The sequence below is a fragment of the Chionomys nivalis genome, chromosome 15, assembly GCF_950005125.1.
Source record: "Chionomys nivalis chromosome 15, mChiNiv1.1, whole genome shotgun sequence".
Taxonomy (NCBI): domain Eukaryota; kingdom Metazoa; phylum Chordata; class Mammalia; order Rodentia; family Cricetidae; genus Chionomys; species Chionomys nivalis.
Window position 1 is genome coordinate 13423045 of NC_080100.1, and position 15386 is coordinate 13438430.

Genomic DNA, 15386 nt, shown 5'->3' on the forward strand with positions numbered 1-15386 from the left:
ACCTCTCTAATGCATGCATGATATTCTAGGTAAGGAGAGAATCAATCTTGACAAAGAAAAGCAAATCTTGCAAGATTACTGAAAATTAGCAGGCAAGCAGTCACAACAGAATGCCATAAGTACTGACATGCTCAAAATACAAGAGGAAAGTAAAGAAAGCTTCAACAAAGTAGAAATAAGAAAAACTTAATTATGCTTACTAGAGCTGGAAGTATAATGAGAAAAGTAAGAAGTAAGGATAATGATTAAAAATAGGACAAGAAAAATTAAGGAGAGAGTATATGGTAAATTCTTATTTTAATAGTGGAAATCTAATAAGTAATGAAAAAATCTCAATTGGTAAGTGTCAGGTGGATACTGGAAAGATGGTCAGAGGTCAGTATACTTACTGCTTTTGTAAAAGACCCTGTTCAGTTCACAGCACCCACGGGAATGCTCATGATTGCTTGTAACTATAGATCCCGGGGCCCTAACACTCTTTTCTGGCCTTTGCTGGATGCTGTACATCTGTAGTGCACATAAACTCACTTAAGACATACAAAATTACTAGACAGATAAATGCATTATTTTGAAAATACTCATAATCTGCTATTTATAGATATGAATTTATCTTTTTTCCAACCCTAAGATGGACAACCATAATACTAGCAATTTTGTTCTTGATCAAAGTAAGATAAATAATCTATTCTTTAAATGAGATTTTACTAATCTCTATTTAACATATATTAGTTTTGTTTTAAAATCCAGTCTGTTCAATATAAATGTGACCACAATGAACCTGATAGAAGAGATAGTGGGAAGTAGTCTTCAATGAATGGGCATAGGAGAACACACCCTAAATATAATGACAGTAGCACAGACACTGAGAGGAACAATAAATAAATGGGATCTCCTGAAACTGAAGGCTTCTGTAAAGCAAAGGACATAGTCAACAAGACAAAAAGGCAACCTACTGAATGGGAAAAGATCTTCACCAACCCCACATCAGATGGAGAACTGATCTCTAAAATATATAAAGAACTCAAGAAATTAGGCATTAAAATTCCAAATAACCCTATCAAAAATGGGGTACAGAACTAAACAGAATTCTCAACAGAAGAATCTCAAATGACTGAAAGACACCTAATAAAATGTTCAACATCCTTAGCCATCATGGAAATGCAAATCAATAACTCTGAGATACCATCTTACACCTGTAATAATAACTAAAATCAAAAGTGCCAATGGCAGCTTATGCTGGAGAGGATGTGGAGTAAAGGAACACGCCTCCATTGGCGTGGGAATGCAAACTTGTATAACCACTTTGGAAATTAGTATTGCAGTTTTTCAGAAAATTGAGAATCAACCTACCTCAGGACCCAGCAATACCACTCTTAGGCATTTACCCAAAATATGCTCAATCATATATCAAGGACAATTGTTCAAGTATGTTCATAGCAGCATTATTTGTAATAGCTAGAAGCTGGAAACAATCTAGATGCCCCTCAACTGAAGAATGGATAAAGAAAATGTGGTACATTCCACATTAGAGTACTCAGTGGTATAAATAAACAATGACATCTTGAAATTTGCATTCAAGTGGATTAAACTAGAAAAAAACATCCTGAGTGAGGTAACCCAGACTCAGAAAGATGAACATGGTATGTACTCAGTCATAAGTGGATACTAGCTGTAAAGCAAAGGATTGTGAGTCAAGAGTTCATGATCCTAGAAGCTAAGTGGCTAGGTGAACCCTAAGAAAAACATGTATAGATCCACCTGGAAAGGGGAAATAGACAAAATTGCCTGACAAAATTGGGAGCATGGGGGTGGGTGTAGTAGGGAGGATGAAAGGGAAGGAGGAGGGAACAAGGGGAGGAGGGTGTAGGAGAACTTGAGGGAATGGGATAGTCGAGATGGAGGAAGGACAGAGATGAGAGCAGGAAACTGATATTTTGTTGAGGAAGTCATTATGGGCCTGGCAAGAAACCTGGCACTAGAGAAATTCCCAGGAATCCACAAGGATGACCCCAGTTAAGACCCTAAGCAATAGAGAAGATGGTGCCAGAACTGGCCTTGCCACGTAGTCAGACTGATGAATATCTTAAATATCTCCATAGAAACTTCATCCAGCAACTGATGGAAACAGAGACAGAGACCTGAATCAGAGCAGTGGCCTGAGCTCCAAAGTCCAGTTGAAAGAGTGGAAAGAGTGAAAATAAGAGAAAAATCAAGATCATGATGGGTACACCCACTGAAATAGTTTACCTGAGCTAATGGGAGCTCACCAACTCCAGTCGAACAGGGAAGGAAACAGCATAGGTTCAAACTAGTCCCTCTGAATGTGAGTGACAGTTGTATGGCTCGGGCAGACTGCGGGGCCACTGTCAGTGGCACCAGGATTTATCCCTACTCTCTGAAACCTATTCTCTTTGGATGGATTACCTTGCTCAGCCTAGATAAAGTATGGAGGGCCTAGGACCTTCCCCAGAGCAATGTGACTTACCCTCTCTGAGGAGTGGATGGGGAGTGAGATTGGAGGCCAGGTGGAGGCAATGAAGGAAGTGGAGGGAGTAAGAACTGGGATTGGTATGAAAAAAAAAAAAAAAAAAAAGATAGTTTGTTTTCTTTTTAAAAAATTAACATAAAAGTCTGTCTGATTGTTTTAGGCATGCTAAAACTAATCAGCTTTGAAGCTTATTTTAATTTTAATTATAAGAACATGAATACCAAAACAGGAAGACTGAAAGTCAGTGGCAGTTTCTTCCTATTATATTATTGACATGACGTGGAATTTCAAAACAGATAGGTTCAATCACTGTGTTGTGGAGATTGAAAACACCCTGACATATATGTATTCATTCATATTTTAATTGTTATGCAAATGGTTATTTGTAGTACTTTTGGTAAATGTTAAACTCATTAATAAATTTGTAGTAACTTAAGTTATAGCAATCTTAGTTAAGAATTGAAGCTTAATTAAATGTATGCATAAGGACAACATGAAGAACTGGAAAACAGAAAAGTTGTTTTATTACTTATATAATCCGTAGGGAAAGAAATGCTTATTGAATTAGGAGGTTTGTGAAATATCCAAGCAGAGTAGTGGTAGGTTCTTACTACCAAAATAACACAAGGTAATCACTGATCATATCAAAGGAAGTCTTGTCTTTAACTTGTGAATAATAGGATGTAACAGAGCATTGAACTTGAGAAACCAAGTATTTTTCTTTTTAAAAGGAAATACTATTGGGAAGGGAATGCTGTTCATTCATTCTCCAGAAATCTCCCACTCTAGAAATGTCACCCTCTCTTAAATTTTGTTACCTGTAATTTCACAATTCTAGATAGCTAATCCTGAGAACATAGACATACAAGTAAAAGTTTAAAGACTGAGCAACTGCGCAGGTTATAATTATGAGCACACACACACACACTTTATACACACAATTATCAAACAATTTAGAAACAAGACACCAAAAAGTTAAAGAAAAATTTTGAGTCAGAAGAAAAGGATTTGTAATATAATAAAATTTACTTTGTCTTCCTTACATTTATTATTTGTCCAGAAAGTAAAGGTATGGTCACATGTATAATTTATTGTAGAGGTAATAACAACTATAACAAATCAAATACTTTTGTTCTCCTTCACACTGGCTCTTTGGAAGCTGTCCTGTCTGCATTTCTTGTGTGTCGCACACTATGCTTGTGTATTTCAATGCATGAATCTGTTTGCTCAAATAAATATATAAAATATTCTGCAGCTTAATATTGAAATACGTTAGAAGAGTACACCTTATAAAACATAATCAAAAGAAAGCTTCAGGAAAGAACTGGGTCACATGTTTATTTATTTCAGAGGTTAAACATCACTTGGTGGAGGGCCAGTGAGATGGCTCAGTGGTTAAGAACACTTGTCGACAAGAGAACTGGAGTTCAAGTCTTAGCACCCATGTCAGAGAATTCACAACTGCCTGGAACGCCAGAAACAAACAACTAACAAAAAGCAAAAGAGCTGCAGGTGCTGCCACTCCACCTGTGACACACATCCATATATATAATTCAGAACAACAGTTTAAAATGTGCCATTTTAAACTTGCATAAAGCTATTTGATGATGTATAAAAACATTTTGTTAGGAACACTGTACTCTTCTTGTTATCTATCTATATTTCATTATATATATATATGCTTTTATTTAAATTGAGTTTTCTTTTTGTAGATGGTTGTTTTGCCTGACTGTAGTTCTGTGAACCACGTGTATTCACTGCCCACAGAGGCCAGGAGAGGGTGCCGCGGGCCAGCTGGAAATGAACTTTCAGACAGCTGTCTTCTCTTAGGTAGGAGCTAGGAACTGAATCAAAGTCCTTAAGTAGAGCAAGCATTGCTCTTAAACACTAAAACATCTCTCAGATATACTTTCAATTTCTTCTCATTCTCATTTTTCCCCAAGTGTTCTTGGTGATTTTATATCATTTAATGAGTACTAAGTCATCTACAAGATTCTTACCACTTTTCTCCATGTTTCTAAAGCTGAGGGCATCTGCCTAGTTGGTTATGGAACTTAAGGACTCCCTAATTTTTTCTCATACACACTATAAAATAATTTTAACAACATTATTCATAAATATAAACAAATTCCAAATAAATGTAAATAGTTCAATCTGAAACTAATACTCTTTTGGATGCCACACACAATTTTCAACAACTCTGAGACCTTTTATCAACTATTCACCTAATGATCTCCTTCAGTGCTTTGCCTAAATATCATCTCTTTTGTTTTCTACAGGTAGATTTCAAGCAGTCTCTGAATATCACATTTGCCCTCACCTTAATCATCTATTTTCCATAGTTTGTGACATAACACAAGACAGAAAAAAGGACTCTAGGATGTCACATCTATGTCTGGCTGTTAGATTCCTTCTTCCAGCTTATGGAATGTGGGTGTTAATATTCATTTTCTGAGACCTCATTGGGGATAGTTTTTAGGCTGAGACAGATGTTCATATTTATGACAAGCTCTCAAGGTGGAGGAAATACATGCTCTATGGATTGGTTACATCAGATGGCAGCAAAACCTTATAACCTTGCATCATGGTGTAGGGGACCTTGCAATCATGTCTTGTTGAGTTTTGCATTAAAACTGCAACACACTTTGGAAGCTGATGGCATCTTGTAAAACTAGAGTCATTGTCTTCAGCGCTGTATCCATCATGACTTCCCCATGCTTCAACAGATATCCACACACCCATGTTCATGCTGGCAGCCCTGGTTGCACTCAGTAGGAAATAGAACAAAAACAAAATGGAAACAAAATAAGTGAAAGTGAGAAGGAAATGTGCTAATATTGCTCAGAGCACAATGGGTGTGACCAGAGATGGGTAGCAAGGGTAAATGTTGGGAGAAAGGAGAAGAAGGTGTATAGATGGAGTCAGGACTCAGTATATACTTCTATGGAATTGTCAAAATTACATTTAAATCATTACTAAAACAGTTCTTAGAGCAAAATTGCTAATTCCCCTATTGCAATATAATGACTTTTTTATATTGTCTTCTTCACTGAAAATGGAAACCACAATATATATTTCCTCATAAATTTCTTAGTGACATTGTTTTCCTTTACAAATCTATTTCATAAAAGTGACATATTACATTATAAAATGTGTAATGCATAAAAATGGGTAGTGTTTAAAACTGCTTATTATATGAGGCGAGAATGCATGAATTATGTAGCAAAGGGAAGGATGAGAAAGTTTGCCACAAGGATTGTACACATAAGGGTTTGAAACGACAGTGAACAGAATTGTACTACAGCAATGCTCTGTTTCCCATAACGTTTAGTGCTTATTTACATTAAAAATACAGTAATCAAATCAGTAAGATGCTAAAGAAGGCTGCACAGCATGGAGGTTCCTGAGATCTGAAAAAATTCTATCCCTTTGTGAGCAATTTTCAGCATTGGAGGTTATAGATCTCTAGATTTAGTTTTTTTCCTTCTTCAGTTTGATTATCCCTTCTTTCCCTTGTCCATCACCCTCTTTGCCAACACATGTTTTCGTTCCCATACCTCAGCTTTACTTTATCTAGCTCTATGTTAGCTTACCATGTGCCCAGACTCCTATGGCTCCTTTCAGAAATAGCAGCTTGTATGAAGAATGGCTAGGAGCTGCCAGACTTCCAAGTTACTCAAGCCATATGGGAAAAAATATACATTCTTAAGTTTCAATATGTTATTAGTTATCCTAGAAGAACAAAATGCCAGCTCTTCATCCGCTACTTGGAGGAGCTAACTCCTGATACAAATTTGACTGTCTATGACTTTGAAGGTGTTACAGTCTCTGTCATGGCGCAAGGTAGAGTTAGATCCCTGGTGGAAGGATGAGAATGCAGAAGTCCTGGCAGCAGGGATGGATAATGATGCCCTCCCCCATCAACACAACTTTCTCTGCTTCTAGGAATGGCAGTCAGCAAAAGAAAATCAATTTTTGTTGTTCTTGGGAATTTAACACAATTTTATTTTTATTATATTTTCAATTGTGAAAAACATGTTATGGAGTAATCATTTTAGATACACCTGATTACCGCTAAGAAGCACTTCTGACTTATTACTAATGAATGGAATTATATAATTCTTATCACAATAGTTTAAGGCTTTGAAAAAAAAAAGTAAGCCTCTTTAGTTGTGAAGTGTTCTCATGTTCAAATTTGGCAGTCAAACAAGCTAAGCTCTCAGTTCTCAAATCCTGAATTCTAAAACACCTTTTCTTTCAGTTGAATACATATTTTTAATTTGTGGAGTCATCTTATATCTGCAAGCCAAGTCGAGCGTGTGTCGAGGAAGGCTGCTTTTTCTTGTTGTTGTTCATAAGCCAGTGAGATAAGTTTTTCAAAGATACTTGGAATGTATCCACTGCAGGAAAGCATGCGGTAAATATAGCTTCTGTATTTGTATTCTGCACCCATGCTCAGAGAGCCAGGCTAAATGTGGATTTATAAAGTAAGTAAATAAACTCAGCTCACAATGGGTTTTCAGGACAGCCCGCTTTCTCTCAGCAGCCATTGATTCCAAAAGGTGCTTCTTCTGAATGAAAGAAACGGAAGCGGTGGAGAGAAGTACCCCCCCACTGAGTTAACACACAGGTTCTTCTTTTTGAAGGATGCCAGAGGCACTGAAGGAGACATTTACACTTTCATTTTGTTACCTGGCCTGAAATGGAAAGTCCTTTATATAGATGACAGGAATACATAAGCACCTGCTCCTGAGATCAGTATGAGAAACAACTGTTTCTTTCTATGGAAGAAAAAAAATTGGCATTTCCCCCTTCATTATTAAATAGGGAATGCCCCTTGAAGGTTTTATTTCATTTCTAAGTTAGAGTTTAAAATATATGACATGTTCTAAATTTACAGAATGCATTTTCATATGCAAGAGTGGGCAAGATATTTAGTTAGAATAAATTTTCTCAGCCTTCAATACAAATTTTCAAGTGGAGGGAGGTATGCCCCAGCATATTTTGTTCATGTAAAGGTGGCACCAGATTCCAAGAACATATATCAAGTTGTCCTCACTACTATCTGAAGATAGCAAGGAAAAATCCTTCAACTCGAACTGCTAAGGCAAATTATGACAGTGAAAAAAATGGGGCAGTCCATATATTCAAAGCAAAAAGAAAGGTAGGTGTACTTCTCAAAGGATTTCTTTAATTCTTTTTTATTATTTTTTTTCTTTTTATGTAACAACCTCGATTCCCCCTCCCTTCTTGTTCTACCCTCCCACCTCTCCCTCACACCACTCTCACCCACTCATAGAGGAGGTAAAGGCCTTTTTAGAAAGTCAACAAAGTCTGACATAGCAAGCTGAGGCAGGACCAAACCCCTCCACCCTGTATCAAGGTTGAGCAATGTATTTCACTATACAGAATAGACTCCCAAAAACAGGTCATGCACACGGGATAAGTCCTGATTGCTTTACCAGACACTCCTCAACAGATCAAGCTATATTACTGTCACCCACATTCAGAGGATGTAGCTTTGTCCAATGCAGGTTTCCCAGTTGTCAGTCCAGAGTCCAGGAGCTCCCACTAGACAAGATCAGCTGTCTCTGTAGTTTCCCCTAACATGATCTTGACCCGGCTTGCTCATACGATCCTTCCTCCCTCTCTTCAACTGAAATCTCGGAGATTAGCCCAGTGCTTGGCTGTGGATGACTGAATCTTTTTCTATCAGTTACTGGGTGTATGTTTTATGATGCCAGTGAGAGCTGTCACTAATCTGATTATAGGGGAAGGCCAGTTCAGGTACCCTCTTCTGTTACATAGGACAAAAAAGTAAGTACCACCACTAAGAGAATGCCAACATCACGAGAAGAAGGACATGGTTTGGGTTCTTAAGTACTTTATCCCTGGTGTTTAGAAAATGTCAAACAATGATGGCAGCATAAATATTTCCTTACTATGTAAATTGTTGTTCAATCATGTGTCTTTAAACAGTTCCCATCACAAACATTTTAATATGGTAGGATACATCAACATGTAAAGCACTTTTAGAATATCATTGTCTTAACAAACACACATTAGCTTAGAAAAATGTTTATTTAAGGTATAATTAAATTAAGTAAATGACAAGATTTTTTTGATCAATACTGCTTTTCAAATCTTGCATTGCATTTAATTCTTTTTGGTAACATATATTTTGTAATTTGAGAATTTCATACACGTGTACACTGTGTTTTAAATAAATTGGACTTCCTCCCTCCCTTCAAACTCTTTTGATATTCTTAACAAACACACACACACACATATGCATATATCACATCATATATAGTTTTGTTTTATGTATATGAAACATTATATAGAGAACATTTTATATGTATATGAAATAAAATGCCTCACAAGCATGCCTATAGGCCAATATGACTGAGGCCTTTATACTCCATTGGGCTTCTCTCTTCCTAAATGTCTATACTTCTCTAAAGTTGACAGAAACTAAAGAGAATATTCTTCAAATATTAATGCTTACCATTATTAAATTTTATTTCTACCAACATTAAATAAATATATTCAATATGTAGATTTACATGAGTCTTTTATGATGAAAGTTCATTTTCTTCTTAGGTAAAGATATTATATGGCTTATTAGGTATAATTTAGACACTTGGGCTATATACATTGAAGATGTGGTTCAAATATATTTCCTACACAGTAAGTATCATTCCCTAGTCACACATTCAGATTGTACAGTTCAGGTCAAATAATCCACTAGATAACATACAAAATAATAAGAAAAATTGAAACAAAGTTATGAAGTATAGATTATAAGGAATTGAAAAAAATAAATCTTAGGCATGTAAATATTAATTATTTGAAGTTTTTAATCTTGCAAGCTTTTATCAGTGTGTCAATGCTATTTACATTAAATGGAAAGTACATAGTTGGTTTCCATTTCCACTACCAAGCACGGCCTGAAATAGTACCTAAAGATGCAGTGACTGCTAAGTTAACTACTAACTCTAAGTTAGGAAGTTGTGACTCAAGACATGAAAATCACACAGAAAATTATGTAAACAATGACAACAGTTCTCATTTAAGTAACTACTTACATGTACCAATCTGGCATATTGCGTGTTTTTCATACTGTGAATTTATAAAAATATAAATATTCATGAGATAAATGTCATCATTTATTAAAATAAAATTGTTTAAAAATGAAAACAGCATACCTCTGACAAAAAAGGTATCTTTTTGGTGTAAAGGAAAAACATGTTAATCTGCTTAATCTAATTAATTAAACATGAATCACTCAGAGGATGGCATTTAGTTTGTTCAGTTTTCTTTAGTGCAAGCAATCCAAAATTTACTCAGTGCTTATTTTGAAATGCATGACAACTGGTTTTGAAAGAAAACAGTTCAGTACTTTAAAGATTTGTGCTTCTTTTTTTGTGTGAGTGAGATTCATTTTTCTAAAGCTAAATTTGTTCTAGAATTGCGATGTAAAAAAGCTGCTTTGAAATGGAAAATAAGATCACATTTGTAAAAGTTTCATAACTTATGAAAATAAGCCTTGCATATTTTGTATAAGTTCTCTGATATCTAGGATCTCTGGGGTGATATTTACTATGTGAGTGATTGCTTCCTCCCGGCAGCTTTAAGAACTTTCCTGACACATTTACCTCAGTGGTCGGGCTAGTTTGATGACAGCTATGAACTCAGCCCTAAAATTATTAAACTTAAAAACTAATACATTGCAGGAATATTACTAAATAATTAATAAAACAATTCAGCAAATATTGTAACTGCTCTATTGTTATAAACAAAGAACCATTTTAACCTAAGATTATAAAACATTCCGTAGAGACATTCAAAACCAAGGAGCAAGCCAGGGTTCCACCAAGGTCTTATAAGTGCTTCTTTGTATTAAATTAAAATTATGAGTAAATTAATATAAAGGAGGACCACTCTTCTAGAAAAAAGCTTATGTAGCAAAATATACTTATAGAAAAATATTTATAGGTTCACTAAATGTTATCCACCTTCACAATCAGTCTCTCTGGCCGTCGGTTGTCTCTTGTACTGTAACTATCCAAAGGATTATATGGGACATTGTACTCAATTTCAAATAATGTGAGTCAAAAACTTCAGCAAGAATTTATTACACAATTTTATTTACCTTTCTGGCTCAGTTATTCATCTTATAAAATTGGGACACTTGTCATAGCAATATTTTGGCAGACTATTTTTGTGATTTTATTAATAAACATGATTTGGTGCAGTGTGGGATCCAGTTTTGATAGACTTAGCCTTTAGGATTTTAGGGAAAGCCATTTTTCATGGGCCAGATTTTAGATGTATTTGCCTCCACGTTAGTTTTGTTTGACTGACTTTCTACCCAGTCTTTCCTCTGCCACCAATTCTTTATACCAGCATCCCAACCCTGCCCATTATCACATGTGTTCTACTTTTACCATTTCCTTATATTTGTTTTTAATTGTGCTGCAAGTGCACAGGTTCTCAACTATCTTTTTCATGCATACATACATCATTAGGTTAACCTTTCCCCTGTCCCTTCTCATTTCTCCGTCTCCATCACCCACCATCTGCCTGACCATTTCTATACAATATTCTGCTCCCTCTCCATCTTCATCTCACTCGTGCGATTTTCTGCCCTCCATATATTTATCCCCTCAGTACTGAGTCATTTCAAGATTTCCAAGTGATCTCCAGCTAAATATACTAAAGATTTGAAGTTAGTATCCACATATGAGAGATAACACATTGTATTTTTCTTTTTGGACTTTCACGATTTAACTAAACATATTTTTCAATTCCATCTGCTTACCCATAATTTTTTTATTTCACTTCTCATTAAAGCTAAAGAATATTGTACTGCTTATACTAAGAATTCCCTATTCATTTGTTGGTTAATGAACATTTGGTTTATTCTACTTTGTAGTTATTGTTGTGGAGGCCCAAAAATGTGAGCCTATATTCACCTTATCTGATGGTGGATTTGGAGGTTGCTAAAAATTGTTGACAACAACCAGGACTACACATCCTGACCCAGGATGTGGTTACTTGATTTCTTTGAAATTAAGATGGCTCATACAGGTAGATCCACTCCATTCTGACAAATAGTCAGGATATACAAGTGTACTTCTCCTTTTGTAATAGGTGACCTGGGGAGTGACTGCTTTCAGAGTTCTTGGTCTAGTGTGAGTTCCCTGCCTAAACAACAGAATGCTAATGCTGTGATGTCTCAAAGTGTTAAAGCATTTAACTCTTTGAGTTGTCCTTTGTTTCATGGTAAAGAAGTCTTTTGTTGCCTTTTTTATTGGGATATAAAAGCACATGGAAAGTTAAATGAGAGGATTTTCAATATTCACTGGAACTTTCTCCAGATACCATCCTGTTTCTGTTTTATTATTTTATTCACATCTTCATACTCTTTACTTATTTTCTGATCCCCACACCCCTACCTTGGTATTTTTGTCGAGGCTGATCCTCGACATGTTGTGATTGGAACACTGGTGAACATGGTTGTACATGTGTCTATGTAGTAGGACATACAGTCTTTAGGGTGTTTCCCTGGGAGTGGTATAGATGAGGCAATGAGAAACCCATTCTTTATGTTTTGTGAGAACTCCAGGCTTATTATGACAGTGTCTGTATTAGTTTTTCATCTCTCCAATTGGGTATAAAGTTTAGCCTTCCCCACAGTCATGCTAGCACTTATTAAAAAGTGTTTCCTAAACTTTTGTGTTTCTTCTGATTGTTTCCCTTGGTAACATTCTAACTAGACATTTTATTCTTGATATTTAAGTTAATTTTCTGATAGGTTAATATGTTTTGTTTAATCATGTAGAATTGTCAGCCTAAGAAGATTCCTTCATGTCTTATAAACTAATGAAAAGAGCATTGTTTCTGTCTAGCAATATTTACAGTCATTTGGGTTTATGTCCAAGAATGGTATAGCTGTATTTTTTCAAAGATTAATTTTCAGTTTATTGACAAAATCCAAAATTTCTTCATGATAAAAGTATCACAGAGACTGGAAATATAAAGATACACCTCAACATGGAAGCAAGCATAATATAATCATATATGGAAAGAAACTCAATGCATCTTCACTTAACTCAGAAATGACCACTCTGTGTGTATCTGTTTAATTCAGTACTTGATGTCTTACCTGAACCAATAAGACAAGTGAAAGAGATTCAGGTGATACCAGCAGGACAGGAAGTGATTAAAGTTGCTCCATCTGTACAGAATTTGAATAAAAATAAAAGACCCTCAAGACTGCACCAAGAAACTTCCACAACTGATAAACATTTTCAGCAAGTATTAGGATGTGAATAACACACACACACACACACACACACACACAGCAAAAACAAAACAAAACAAACAACAACGGAACCATTTTTCTTCCCACACAAATGGCAAACACACTGAATTCGAGTAATGAAAAAGAAGCCTTGGGAGCAATGCCTTTTAAAACAGAGGCAAAAATATTTTGGAATAATTCTATTCAAGCAAGTGAAAGATCTGTATAAAACAAATTTTAAGACACAAAAGAAAGAAATTGAAGCAAACATTAGAAAATCGAAAGATCTCCCAAGCTCATAACTGTGGGATTAATATTGTAAAAATAATTATTCTGCCAAAATTCACTCTACAAATTCAATGCAATCTTCATCAAAATTCCAACATAATTCTTTGCAAGAGTTGAAAAAAAAGAATTATCAACTTACTATGCAAGCAGGAACCCTCCAGGATAGCTTATACAATTTGGAATAATAAAAGAACTACAGGAGGTATCACTATCCCAGATTTCAAGTGGAACTGCCAAAACATAATTAAAAACAGCATGCACGGTCTTGGCATAAAACAAACACGTTTGAAAACAGGATAGAAATGAAGGTCTAGATATAACTGCACACAGATAAAGGTCCCTGATTTTTGACAAAATCAAACACACCGAAAAATGGACAAGATCCCCAGGTGGAGCTGTTCAAACTGGCTTGCAGCTTGGAGCATTCCTTGTTTGAACCTTTGAATTTCTGGATGCTATAAAATGACAAATAGTTTATACTTGCTTTGCATCGTGTACATAGAATTTGGTTCAAATTTTCACATTAAGAAAATATTGTGTTTCATTAAAAGCTTTAAATTAATAGTTGATGTATTTAGCAAATGTTTTTTGTACTGTCATTGTCTTTTAAACACCCTTTCATTTGTAAATTTTTGTTTTTGTAAAGTACCCTCACTCTCTGTAATTTTTGGATCAAGACTTCACCCAGTTGTATCAGAATCAATACTATTTTCATAATGGAACACCAATAAAATAAAATCAGAAGTCTCCAGGCCTCATAATATATAGAATTTTTTTTTTAATTTCAAAAAAGTTACAAAAATACTTGTTTAAAAATTTTTTATCGCTCAAGAAACCATTAAATTCTACATGTGTAGATTAGCTGCAGAGCTGAAAACCTGAAACAGACCTTCACTGGGCATGCATTAATTTACTGCATCTGCGTTGACTCACCCAAACAACACATGATTATAGGTATCATAAATAATCAAAAATCTAATGTACTTTCACAAAGAGTCTTGATTGAACCATAGGGCACTGACAAATCCACATTTTGCTTGTGAGCCATCAACCACGGAAAGTTTAACCAACAACACAACGTAGTTACTCTGGTTGTTCTTTCTATGTAAGTCAAGGTTTTTTAATAATAACTAAATTTCATTGATTGAACTCATTTTGTAAATACTTGTTTTGATACTATATATAAAACCAAAATACTAAATCTGCATTTTTAACGCACCTGAATTCTATCCCCTAATATCTTCACTTATAAATATATCCATTACTAGGAAGGATGCTGTTTCTTAAGAAACACTGAAGAAATGTTGACTACAAACTTGGATCCATTTTATAATCAAACTGCATGGCCCTCATGAATAATAAAATTTTAAAGTGTCATGCTCAAATTCTAAGACAGAGAATCATGATTTAGAAGTTTCTTTAAAAAAATGTATTTTAAGTCACTTCTTAAGCTATAAAAATACCACATTTCAAAACCATATCAAATGTCAGAAGGTATTAATATTTATAAGATTTATACACTCAACATTTACAACTCAAAGAAGTTTTCAATGTGTTCTCTTGAAAGCCAACACTATTTTTCAACAGAGACAATGTTGTGTGAAATCTCCGCAGACACACTGCACAACTGGTAACGACAAATACAAGACTCTGAATTTGGAGTCAGCATATTTAGAACTTACCAAATAAAAATACAATGTCACATAAAAGCTTCATGACATCTCTTACTATTTCATAAGCAGGCTGAAGAGCCTTAGATGAAATCCCTTTATCAAGAAATACTGGCAAATAAAACATCTATCTACATCTATATACCCTGGTTCTTGCTTCTTGAAATCAATAGAGAGCTGTTGTTTAGAAGGTGTTTATGACCTATGCATTGCTAAGGATGACAAGAAACACTTTCATCAAGTATGAAAAAGAAATAAATATTAGAGTCCTTTTAAAGTCTGTGATATTTCATGTATAAATTTACAGAATTTACTTGATTGAGATGTTTTACACTTATGTGTCATATTGCTTAACTTGTCGGATATTATAAGTCACAGAGTGATTGACTGACAGCCTTGAGTCCTTTGATGACATGAAGCTAACGAACAACTGGTATGCTGTTAATTAATTAAATTCTGATCCCTAGTTTTTGCAGAAATCCTACATGAATTGAGACATTGAATTCTTTGTAATGAAAGTAAACTTAAGTATTTCTCATGAAATATATCTTAATACTAATACCTAAAACTCAATTAACATCCTCAAACTTATGAAAAAAGTAATATTTTATATTACACACTTAAGTAAATA

General features: G+C 34.9%; 1 protein-coding gene across 7 annotated transcripts in view; it reads right to left on the bottom strand.

The window, feature by feature from the left end:
• Cdh18 (cadherin 18) overlaps window positions 1-15386 on the bottom strand; it is a 736062-nt gene that overhangs the window by 409843 nt on the left and 310833 nt on the right. Inside the window, exon 3 of one of the 7 annotated variants that reach the window (XM_057789879.1) lies at window positions 12660-12731. The exons of the other annotated variants lie outside the window; for them this stretch is intronic. The gene's annotated coding sequence lies outside the window, so the exon portion shown is untranslated. The remainder of the gene's footprint in view (window positions 1-12659; window positions 12732-15386) is intronic. 7 annotated transcript variants of the gene reach the window in all.